Source organism: Hemiscyllium ocellatum, chromosome 8, assembly GCF_020745735.1.
Source record: "Hemiscyllium ocellatum isolate sHemOce1 chromosome 8, sHemOce1.pat.X.cur, whole genome shotgun sequence".
In the NCBI taxonomy this organism is placed as follows: domain Eukaryota; kingdom Metazoa; phylum Chordata; class Chondrichthyes; order Orectolobiformes; family Hemiscylliidae; genus Hemiscyllium; species Hemiscyllium ocellatum.
The window spans coordinates 116811389-116824988 of NC_083408.1; the positions used below are offsets into that span (position 1 = coordinate 116811389).

Consider the following 13600-nt stretch of genomic DNA (forward strand, 5'->3'; position numbering starts at 1 on the left):
TCCATTTCCCTCTGTTCCCTGCCTGTTCATGTCTCTGTCTAAATGCCTTTACGGGTGCTCAGTAGTTAGCACGGCTGCCTCTCAGCACCAGGGTCCTGGGTTCGATTCCCGCCTGTCTGTGTGGAGTTTACACATTTTCCCCGTGTCTGCGTGAGTTTCCTCCGGGTGCTCTGGTTTCCTCTCACAATCCAAAGATGTGCAGGGCAGGTGAATTGGCCATGCTAAACTGCCCGTAGTGTTAGATGCATTAGTCAGGGGTAAATAGAGGGTAGGGGAATGGGTTTGGGCGGGTTTCTCTTCGGAGGGTCGGTGTGGACTTGTTGGGCCGAAGGGTCTGTTTCCACACTGTAGAGAATCTAATCTAACCTAAACATTGCTGTACTATCTGCTTCTACCATCTCCCCTGGAAGCACATTCCAGGCACACACAGCCTCATCTCAGTTACACTCTCCTCTCTCCTTAAACCTATGACCGCTAGATTTGGATATTTTCACCCTGGGAAAAAGATCCTGATTATCCACCCGATCCACGTCCCTCATTATTTTGTACACTTCTGTCAGGTCAGCCCTCAGCCTCCGACACTCCAGCTAAAGCAATCCAAGTTTGTCCAGCATCTCCCTGTAGCTAATACAGGATGTTCTGCGATAGTGTGATAGTTGTGTTCCTCTACAGCCTCATGCTACAGAAAACCGCACTATGGAAAACCGCACTATGGAAAACCGCACTATGGAAAACCGGAATAGAAAATGGCACTATGGAAAACTGCGATAGAAAACCGCGCTAGAGAAAACTGCAATGGAAAACCGCACTATGGAAAACCACAATAGAAAACCGCACTATGGAAAACCACAAAAGAAAACCGCGCTATGGAAAACCAGAATAGAAAATGGCACTATGGAAAACCGCGCTTTGGAAAACCGCAATAGAAAATCGCACTATGGAAAACCGCAATATGGAAAACCACAATTGGAAAATCGCACTATGGAAAACCACACTATGGAAAACCGGAATAGAAAATGGCACTATGGAAAACTGCGATAGAAAACCGCGCTAGAGAAAACCGCAATAGAAAACCACACTATGGAAAACCACACTATGGAAAACCACGCTTATGGAAAACCGCAATAGAAAACCGCACTATGGAAAACCACACTATGGAAAACCACGCTTATGGAAAACCGCAATAGAAAACCGCACTATGGAAGACTACAATTGGAAAACCGCACTATGGAAAACCACGCTATGGAAAACCGCAATAGAAAACCGCACTATGGAAAACCGGAATAGAAATCCGCACTATGGAAAACAGGAATAGAAAATGGTACTATGGAAAACCACAATAGAAAACCGCATTATAGAAAACCGCACTATGGAAAACCACAATAGAAAACCGCACTATGGAAAACCGGAATAGAAAACCACGCTATGGAAAACCGGAATAGAAAATGGCACTATGGAAAACCGCGATAGAAAACCGCACTATGGAAAACAGCGCTTTGGAAAACTGCAATAGAAAACCGCACTATGGAAAACTGCGCTATGGAAAACCGAAATAGAAAATGGCACTATGGAAAACCACAATAGAGAACCGCACTATGGAAAACCGCGCTATAGAAAACCGGAATAGAAAATGGCACTATGGAAAACTGCAATAGAAAACCGCACTATGGAAAACCGCAATAGAAAATGGCACTATGGCAAACTGTGATAGAAAACCGCGCTAGAGAAAACCGGAATAGAAAACCGCACTATGGAAAAACCACAATAGAAAACTGCACTTTGGAAAACCGTGCTATGGAAAACCGGAATAGAAAACCGCACTATGGAAAACAACAATAGAAAACCGCACTATGGATAAACCACAATAGAAAACTGCACTTTGGAAAACCGTGCTATGGAAAACCGGAATAGAAAACCGCACTATGGAAAACAACAATAGAAAACCGCACTATGGAAAACCACAATAGAAAACTGCACTTTGGAAAACCGTGCTATGGAAAACCGGAATAGAAAATTGCACTATGGAAAACTGCAATAGAAAACCACACTATGGAAAACCGCGCTTTGGAAAAAAGCAATAGAAAACCACACTATGGAAAACCACGCTTTGGAAAACTGCAATAGAAAACTGCACTATGGAAAACCGCAATAGAAAACCGCAATAGAAAACCGCACTATGGAAAACCATACTTTGGAAAACCGCAATAGAAAATCGCGCTATGGAAAACTGCGATAGAAGACCGCACTATGGAAAACCATACTTTGGAAAACCGCAATAGAAAACCGCACTATGGAAAACTGCGATAGAAGACCAAGCTATGGAAAACCGCTATGGAAAACTACAATAGAAAACCACACTATGGAAAACCGCACTAAGGAAACCCACAATAGAAAACCGCACTATGGAAAACTGGAATAGAAAATCGCACTATGGAAAACTGCAATAGAAAACCACACTATGGAAAACCGCGCTTTGGAAAACTGCAATAGAAAACCGCACTATGGAAAACCGCAATAGAAAACCGCGCTATGGAAAACTGCGATAGAAAACCGCACTATGGAAAACCATACTTTGGAAAACCGCGATAGAAAACCGCACTATGGAAAACTGCGATAGAAGACCACGCTATGGAAAACCGCTATGGAAAACTACAATAGGAAACCACACTATGGAAAACCGCACTAAGGAAAACCACAATAGAAAACCACACTATGGAAAACCGCAATAGAAAACCGCGCTATGGAAAACTGCAATAGAAAACCGCACTATGGAAAACCGAAATAGAAAACCGCACTGAGGAAAACCGCAATAGAAAACCGCACAATGGAAGACCACAATTGGAAAACCGTGCTATAGAAAACCGCGCAATGGAAAACCGCAATAAAAAAAACGCATTATGGAAAACCGCAATAGAAAACCACACTATGGAAAACTGCGATAGAAAACCGCGCTATGGAAAACCACGATAGAAAACCGCACTATGGAAAACCGCAAAAGAAAACCGCACTATGGAAAACCAGAATAGAAAACCGCACTATGGAAAACCGGAATAGAAAATGGCACTATGGCAAACTGCGATAGAAAACTGCGCTATGGAAAACCGCAATAGAAAACCGCACTATGGAAAACCGGAATAGAAAATGGCACTATGGCAAACTGCGATAGAAAACCGCGCTATAGAAAACCGCAATAGAAAACCGCGCTATGGAAAACCGCAATAGAAAACCGCACTATGGAAAACCGGAATAGAAAACCGCGCTATGGAAAACCGGAATAGAAAATGGCACTATGGCAAACTGCAATAGAAAACCGCACTATGGAAAACCGGAATAGAAAACCGCACTATGGAAAACCGGAATAGAAAATGGCACTATGGAAAACCGCGATAGAAAACTGCACTATGGAAAACCGCGCTTTGGAAAACTGCAATATAAAACCGCACTATGGAAAACCGGAATAGAAAATGGCACTATGGAAAACTGCAATAGAAAACCGCGCTATGGAAAACCGCACTATGGAAAACCAGAATAGAAAATGGCACTATGGAAAACTACAATAGAAAACCGCGCATTGGAAAACTGCACTAGAAAACCGCATAATGGAAAACCGCAATAGTAAACCGTGCTATGGAAAACCGGAATAGAAAATGGCACTATGGCAAACTGCGATAGAAAACCGCACAATGGAAAACCGCAATAGAAGACCATGCTATGGAAAACCGCAATAGAAAACCGCACTATGGAAAACCGCAATAGAAAACCGCGCTATGGAAAACCGGAATAGAAAATGGCACTATGGCAAACTGCGATAGAAAACCGCACTATGGAAAACCGCAATAGAAAACCGCACTATGGAAAACAACAATAGAAAACCGCGCTATGGAAAACCAGAATAGAAAATGGCACTATGGAAAACCGCGATATGGAAAACAGCACTACGGAAAACCGCGCTTTGGAAAACTGCAATAGAAAACCGCACTATGGAAAACCATACTTTGGAAAACCGCAATAGAAAACTGCACTATGGAAAACCGCGCTATGGAAAACTGCGATAGAAGACCACGCTATGGAAAACCACTATGGAAAACTACAATAGAAAACCACACTATGGAAAACCGCACTATGGAAAACCACAATAGAAAACCGCACTATGGAAAACCGGAATAGAAAATCGCACTATGGAAAGCTGCAATAGAAAATGGCACTATGGAAAACCGGAATAGAAAACCGCATTATGGAAAACTGCAATAGAAAACCGCACTGAGGAAAACCGCAATAGAAAACCGCAATAGAAAACCGCACAATGGAAGACCACAATTGGAAAACCGTGCTATAGAAAACCGCGCAATGGAAAACCGCAATAAAAAAAACGCATTATGGAAAACCGCAATAGAAAACCACACTATGGAAAACTGGAATAGAAAACCGCGCTATGGAAAACTGCGATAGAAAACCGCGCTATGGAAAACCACGATAGAAAACCGCACTATGGAAAACCGCAAAAGAAAACCGCACTATGGAAAACTGGAATAGAAAACCGCGCTATGGAAAACTGCAATAGAAAACCGCGCTATGGAAAACCACGATAGGAAACCGCACTATGGAAAACCGCAAAAGAAAACCGCACTATGGAAAACTGGAATAGAAAACCGCACTATGGAAAACCAGAATAGAAAATGGCACTATGGCAAACTGTGATAGAAAACTGCGCTATGGAAAACCGCAATATAAAACCGCACTATGGAAAACCGGAATAGAAAATGGCACTATGGAAAGCTGCAATAGAAAATGGCACTATGGAAAACCGGAATAGAAAACCGCATTATGGAAAACTGCAATAGAAAACCGCACTGAGGAAAACCGCAATAGAAAACCGCAATAGAAAACCGCACAATGGAAGACCACAATTGGAAAACCGTGCTATAGAAAACCGCGCAATGGAAAACCGCAATAAAAAAAACGCATTATGGAAAACCGCAATAGAAAACCACACTATGGAAAACTGGAATAGAAAACCGCGCTATGGAAAACTGCGATAGAAAACCGCGCTATGGAAAACCACGATAGAAAACCGCACTATGGAAAACCGCAAAAGAAAACCGCACTATGGAAAACTGGAATAGAAAACCGCGCTATGGAAAACTGCAATAGAAAACCGCGCTATGGAAAACCACGATAGGAAACCGCACTATGGAAAACCGCAAAAGAAAACCGCACTATGGAAAACTGGAATAGAAAACCGCACTATGGAAAACCGGAATAGAAAATGGCACTATGGCAAACTGCGATAGAAAACCGCGCTATGGAAAACCGCAATAGAAAACCACACTATGGAAAACTGGAATAGAAAACCGCGCTATGGAAAACTGCGATAGAAAACCGCGCTATGGAAAACCACGATAGAAAACCGCACTATGGAAAACCGCAAAAGAAAACCGCACTATGGAAAACCAGAATAGAAAACCGCACTATGGAAAACCGGAATAGAAAATGGCACTATGGCAAACTGCGATAGAAAACTGTGCTATGGAAAACCGCAATAGAAAACCGCACTATGGAAAACCGGAATAGAAAATGGCACTATGGCAAACTGCGATAGAAAACCGCGCTATGGAAAACCGCAATAGAAAACCACACTATGGAAAACTGGAATAGAAAACCGCGCTATGGAAAACTGCGATAGAAAACCGCGCTATGGAAAACCACGATAGAAAACCGCACTATGGAAAACCGCAAAAGAAAACCGCACTATGGAAAACCAGAATAGAAAACCGCACTATGGAAAACCGGAATAGAAAATGGCACTATGGCAAACTGCGATAGAAAACTGTGCTATGGAAAACCGCAATAGAAAACCGCACTATGGAAAACCGGAATAGAAAATGGCACTATGGCAAACTGCGATAGAAAACCGCGCTATAGAAAACCGCAATAGAAAACCGCACTATGGAAAACCGGAATAGAAAACCGCGCTATGGAAAACCGGAATAGAAAACCGCGCTATGGAAAACCGGAATAGAAAATGGCACTATGGCAAACTGCAATAGAAAACCGCACTATGGAAAACCGGAATAGAAAACCGCACTATGGAAAACCGGAATAGAAAATGGCACTATGGAAAACCGCGATAGAAAACTGCACTATGGAAAACCGCGCTTTGGAAAACTGCAATAGAAAACCGCACTATGGAAAACCGCGCTATGGAAAACCGGAATAGAAAATGGCACTATGGAAAACTGCAATAGAAAACCGCGCTATGGAAAACCGCACTATGGAAAACCAGAATAGAAAATGGCACTATGGAAAACTACAATAGAAAACCACGCATTGGAAAACTGCACTAGAAAACCGCACAATGGAAAACCGCAATAGTAAACCGTGCTATGGAAAACCGGAATAGAAAATGGCACTATGGCAAACTGCGATAGAAAACCGCACAATGGAAAACCGCAATAGAAGACCATGCTATGGAAAACCGCAATAGAAAACCCACTATGGAAAACCGCAATAGAAAACCGCGCTATGGAAAACCGGAATAGAAAATGGCACTATGGCAAACTGCGATAGAAAACCGCACTATGGAAAACCGCAATAGAAAACCGCACTATGGAAAACAACAATAGAAAACCGCGCTATGGAAAACCAGAATAGAAAATGGCACTATGGAAAACCGCGATATGGAAAACAGCACTATGGAAAACCGCGCTTTGGAAAACTGCAATAGAAAACCGCACTATGGAAAACCATACTTTGGAAAACCGCAATAGAAAACTGCACTATGGAAAACCGCGCTATGGAAAACTGCGATAGAAGACCACGCTATGGAAAACCACTATGGAAAACTACAATAGAAAACCACACTATGGAAAACCGCACTATGGAAAACCACAATAGAAAACCGCACTATGGAAAACCGGAATAGAAAATCGCACTATGGAAAGCTGCAATAGAAAACCGCACTATGGAAAGCTGCAATAGAAAACCGCATTATGGAAAACTGCAATAGAAAACCGCACTGAGCAAAACCGCAATAGAAAACCGCAATAGAAAACCGCACAATGGAAGACCACAATTGGAAAACCGTGCTATAGAAAACCGCGCAATGGAAAACCGCAATAAAAAAAACGCATTATGGAAAACCGCAATAGAAAACCACACTATGGAAAACTGGAATAGAAAACCGCGCTATGGAAAACTGCGATAGAAAACCGCGCTATGGAAAACCACGATAGAAAACCGCACTATGGAAAACCGCAAAAGAAAACCGCACTATGGAAAACCAGAATAGAAAACCGCACTATGGAAAACCGGAATAGAAAATGGCACTATGGCAAACTGCGATAGAAAACTGCGCTATGGAAAACCGCAATAGAAAACTGCACTATGGAAAACCGGAATAGAAAATGGCACTATGGCAAACTGTGATAGAAAACTGCGCTATGGAAAACCGCAATATAAAACCGCGCTATGGAAAACCGGAATAGAAAATGGCACTATGGCAAACTGCGATAGAAAACCGCGCTATGGAAAACCGCAATAGAAAACCGCACTATGGAAAACCGGAATAGAAAACCGCGCTATGGAAAACCAGAATAGAAAATGGCACTATGGAAAACCGCGATAGAAAACTGCGCTATGGAAAACCGCAATATAAAACCGCACTATGGAAAACCGGAATAGAAAATGGCACTATGGAAAACCGCAATAGAAAACTGCATTATGGAAAACTGCAATAGAAAACCGCACTATGGAAAACCGGAATAGAAAATGGCACTATGGCAAACTGCGATTGAAAACCGCGCTATGGAAAACCGCAATAGAAAACCGCACTATGGAAGACCACAATTGGAAAACCGTGCTACAGAAAACCATGCTATGGAAAACCGCGCAATGGAAAACCGCAATTAAAAAAACGCATTATGGAAAACCGCAATAGAAAACCGCGCTATGGAAAACCACGATAGAAAACCGCGCTATGGAAAACCACGATAGAAAACCGCACTATGGAAAACCGCAAAAGAAAACCGCACTATGGAAAACCGCAATAGAAAACCGCACTATGGAAAACCGGAATAGAAAATGGCACTATGGCAAACTGCGATAGAAAACCGCGCTATAGAAAACCGCAATAGAAAACCGCGCTATGGAAAACCGCAATAGAAAACCGCACTATGGAAAACCGGAATAGAAAACCGCGCTATGGAAAACCGGAATAGAAAATGGCACTATGGCAAACTGCAATAGAAAACCGCACTATGGAAAACCGGAATAGAAAACCGCACTATGGAAAACCGGAATAGAAAATGGCACTATGGAAAACCGCGATAGAAAACTGCACTATGGAAAACTGCGCTTTGGAAAACTGCAATAGAAAACCGCACTATGGAAAACCGCACTATGGAAAACCGGAATAGAAAATGGCACTATGGAAAACTGCAATAGAAAACCGCGCTATGGAAAACCGCACTATGGAAAACCAGAATAGAAAATGGCACTATGGAAAACTACAATAGAAAACCGCGCATTGGAAAACTGCACTAGAAAACCGCACAATGGAAAACCGCAATAGTAAACCGTGCTATGGAAAACCGGAATAGAAAATGGCACTATGGCAAACTGCGATAGAAAACCGCACAATGGAAAACCGCAATAGAAGACCATGCTATGGAAAACCGCAATAGAAAACCGCGCTATGGAAAACCACGATAGAAAACCGCGCTATGGAAAACCACGATAGAAAACCGCACTATGGAAAACCGCAAAAGAAAACCGCACTATGGAAAACCGCAATAGAAAACCGCGCTATGGAAAACCGCAATAGAAAACCGCGCTATGGAAAACCACAATAGAAAACCGCACTATGGAAAACCGCAAAAGAAAACCGCACTATGGAAAACTGGAATAGAAAACCGCACTATGGAAAACCAGAATAGAAAATGGCACTATGGCAAACTGCGATAGAAAACCGCACTATGGAAAACCGCAATAGAAAACCGCACTATGGAAAACCGGAATAGAAAACCGCGCTATGGAAAACCGGAATAGAAAATGGAACTATGGCAAACTGCGATAGAAAACCGCGCTATGGAAAACCGCAATAGAAAACCGCACTATGGAAAACCGGAATAGAACACCGCGCTATGGAAAACCAGAATAGAAAATGGCACTATGGAAAACCGCGATAGAAAACTGCGCTATGGAAAACCGCAATATAAAACCGCACTATGGAAAACCGGAATAGAAAATGGCACTATGGAAAACCTCGATAGAAAACTGCATTATGGAAAACTACAATAGAAAACCGCGCATTGGAAAACTGCACTAGAAAACCGCACAATGGAAAACCGCAATAGTAAACCGTGCTATGGAAAACCGGAATAGAAAATGGCACTATGGCAAACTGCGATAGAAAACCGCACAATGGAAAACCGCAATAGAAGACCATGCTATGGAAAACCGCAATAGAAAACCGCACTATGGAAAACCGCAATAGAAAACCGCGCTATGGAAAACCGGAATAGAAAATGGCACTATGGCAAACTGCGATAGAAAACCGCGCTATGGAAAACCGCAATAGAAAACCGCACTATGGAAATCCGGAATAGAAAACCGCACTATGGAAGACCGCAATAGAAAACCGTGCTATAGAAAACCGCGCAATGGAAAACCGCAATAAAAAAAAACGCATTATGGAAAACCGCAATAGAAAACCGCGCTATGGAAAACCACGATAGAAAACCGCACTATGGAAAACCGCAAAAGAAAACCGCACTATGGAAAACCGGAATAGAAAACCGCGCTATGGAAAACCGGAATAGAAAATGGCACTATGGAACACCGCGATAGAAAACCGCGCTATGGAAAACCGCAATAGAAAACCGCACTATGGAAAACCGGAATAGAAAACCGCGCTATGGAAAACCGCAAAAGAAAACCGCACTATGGAAAACCAGAATAGAAAACCGCACTATGGAAAACCGGAATAGAAAATGGCACTATGGCAAACTGCGATAGAAAACTGCGCTATGGAAAACCGCAATATAAAACCGCACTATGGAAAACCGGAATAGAAAATGGCACTATGGCAAACTGCGATAGAAAACCGCGCTATGGAAAACCGCACTATGGAAAACCAGAATAGAAAATGGCACTATGGAAAACTACAATAGAAAACCGCGCATTGGAAAACTGCACTAGAAAACCGCACAATGGAAAGCCGCAATAGTAAACCGTGCTATGGAAAACCGGAATAGAAAATGGCACTATGGCAAACTGCGATAGAAAACCGCACAATGGAAAACCGCAATAGAAGACCATGCTATGGAAAACCGCAATAGAAAACCGCACTATGGAAAACCGCAATAGAAAACCGCGCTATGGAAAACCGGAATAGAAAATGGCACTATGGCAAACTGCGATAGAAAACCGCACTATGGAAAACCGCAATAGAAAACCGCACTATGGAAAACAACAATAGAAAACCGCGCTATGGAAAACAACAATAGAAAATGGCACTATGGAAAACCGCGATATGGAAAACAGCACTATGGAAAACCGCGCTTTGGAAAACTGCAATAGAAAACCGCACTATGGAAAACCATACTTTGGAAAACCGCAATAGAAAACTGCACTATGGAAAACCGCGATAGAAAACCGCACTATGGAAAACTGCGATAGAAGACCACGCTATGGAAAACCACTATGGAAAACTACAATAGAAAACCACACTATGGAAAACCGCACTATGGAAAACCACAATAGAAAACCGCACTATGGAAAACCGGAATAGAAAATCGCACTATGGAAAGCTGCAATAGAAAACCGCACTATGGAAAACCGGAATAGAAAACCGCATTATGGAAAACTGCAATAGAAAACCGCACTGAGGAAAACCGCAATAGAAAACCGCACAATGGAAGACCACAATTGGAAAACCGTGCTATAGAAAACCGCGCAATGGAAAACCGCAATAAAAAAAACGCATTATGGAAAACCGCAATAGAAAACCACACTATGGAAAACTGGAATAGAAAACCGCGCTATGGAAAACTGCGATAGAAAACCGCGCTATGGAAAACCACGATAGAAAACCGCACTATGGAAAACCACGATAGAAAACCGCACTATGGAAAACTGGAATAGAAAACCGCGCTATGGAAAACTGCGATAGAAAACCGCGCTATGGAAAACCACGATAGAAAACCGCACTATGGAAAACCGCAAAAGAAAACCGCACTATGGAAAACTGGAATAGAAAACCGCACTATGGAAAACCAGAATAGAAAATGGCACTATGGCAAACTGTGATAGAAAACTGCGCTATGGAAAACCGCAATATAAAACCGCACTATGGAAAACCGGAATAGAAAATGGCACTATGGCAAACGGCCATAGAAAACCGCGCTATGGAAAACCGCAATAGAAAACCGCACTATGGAAAATCGCAATAGAAAACCGCACTGTGGAAAACCAGAATAGAAAATGGCACTATGGCAAACTGTGATAGAAAACTGCGCTATGGAAAACCGCAATATAAAACCGCGCTATGGAAAACCAGAATAGAAAATGGCACTATGGCAAACTGCGATAGAAAACCGCGCTATGGAAAACCGCAATAGAAAACCGCACTATGGAAAACCGGAATAGAAAACCGCGCTATGGAAAACCGGAATAGAAAATGGCACTATGGAAAACCGCGATAGAAAACTGCGCTATGGTAAACCGCAATATAAAACCGCACTATGGAAAACCGGAATAGAAAATGGCACTATGGAAAACCGCGATAGAAAACTGCATTATGGAAAACTGCAATAGAAAACCGCACTATGGAAAACCGGAATAGAAAATGGCACTATGGCAAACTGCGATAGAAAACCGCGCTATGGAAAACCGCAATAGAAAACCGCACTATGGAAGACCACAATTGGAAAACCGTGCTATAGAAAACCATGCTATGGAAAACCGCGCAATGGAAAACCGCAATAAAAAAAACGCATTATGGAAAACCGCAATAGAAAACCGCGCTATGGAAAACCACGATAGAAAACCGCACTATGGAAAATCGCAAAAGAAAACCGCACTATGGAAAACCAGAATAGAAAACCGCACTATGGAAAACCGGAATAGAAAATGGCACTATGGCAAACTGCGATAGAAAACTGCGCTATGGAAAACCGCAATATAAAACCGCACTATGGAAAACCGGAATAGAAAATGGCACTATGGCAAACTGCGATAGAAAACCGCGCTCTGGAAAACCGCAATAGAAAACCGCACTATGGAAAACCGGAATAGAAAACCGCGCTATGGAAAACCGGAATAGAAAATGGCACTATGGCAAACTGCGATAGAAAACCGCACTATGGAAAACCGGAATAGAAAATGGCACTATGGCAAACTGCGATAGAAAACCGCGCTATGGAAAACCGCAATAGAAAACCGCACTATGGAAGACCACAATTGGAAAACCGTGCTATAGAAAACCATGCTATGGAAAACCGCGCAATGGAAAACCGCAATAAAAAAAACGCATTATGGAAAACCGCAATAGAAAACCGCGCTATGGAAAACCACGATAGAAAACCGCACTATGGAAAACCGCAAAAGAAAACCGCACTATGGAAAACCAGAATAGAAAACCGCACTATGGAAAACCGGAATAGAAAATGGCACTATGGCAAACTGCGATAGAAAACTGCGCTATGGAAAACCGCAATAGAAAACCGCACTATGGAAAACCGGAATAGAAAACCGCGCTATGGAAAACCGGAATAGAAAATGGCACTATGGCAAACTGCGATAGAAAACCGCGCTATGGAAAACCGCAATAGAAAACCGCACTATGGAAAACCGGAATAGAAAACCGCGCTATGGAAAACCGGAATAGAAAATGGCACTATGGAAAACCGCGATAGAAAACTGCACTATGGAAAACCGCAATAGAAAACCGCACTATGGAAAATCGCAATAGAAAACCGCACTATGGAAAACCAGAATAGAAAATGGCACTATGGCAAACTGTGATAGAAAACTGCGCTATGGAAAACCGCAATATAAAACCGCGCTATGGAAAACCGGAATAGAAAATGGCACTATGGCAAACTGCGATAGAAAACCGCGCTATGGAAAACCGCAATAGAAAACCGCACTATGGAAAACCGGAATAGAAAACCGTGCTATGGAAAACCGGAATAGAAAATGGCACTATGGAAAACCGCGATAGAAAACTGCGCTATGGAAAACCGCAATATAAAACCGCACTATGGAAAACCGGAATAGAAAATGGCACTATGGAAAACCGCGATAGAAAACTGCATTATGGAAAACTGCAATAGAAAACCGCACTATGGAAAACCGGAATAGAAAATGGCACTATGGCAAACTGCGATAGAAAACCGCGCTATGGAAAACCGCAATAGAAAACCGCACTATGGAAGACCACAATTGGAAAACCGTGCTATAGAAAACCATGCTATGGAAAACCGCGCAATGGAAAACCGCAATAAAAAAAACGCATTATGGAAAACCGCAATAGAAAACCGCGCTATGGAAAACCACGATAGAAAACCGCACTATGGAAAACCGCAAAAGAAAACCGCAC

At 42.4% G+C, this 13600-nt stretch overlaps 1 protein-coding gene across 4 annotated transcripts in view; it reads right to left on the bottom strand.

The window, feature by feature from the left end:
* The window catches only part of LOC132818445 (nesprin-2-like), a 311316-nt gene that overhangs the window by 165782 nt on the left and 131934 nt on the right, over positions 1–13600 (bottom strand). The gene's annotated exons all lie outside the window — the stretch shown is intronic.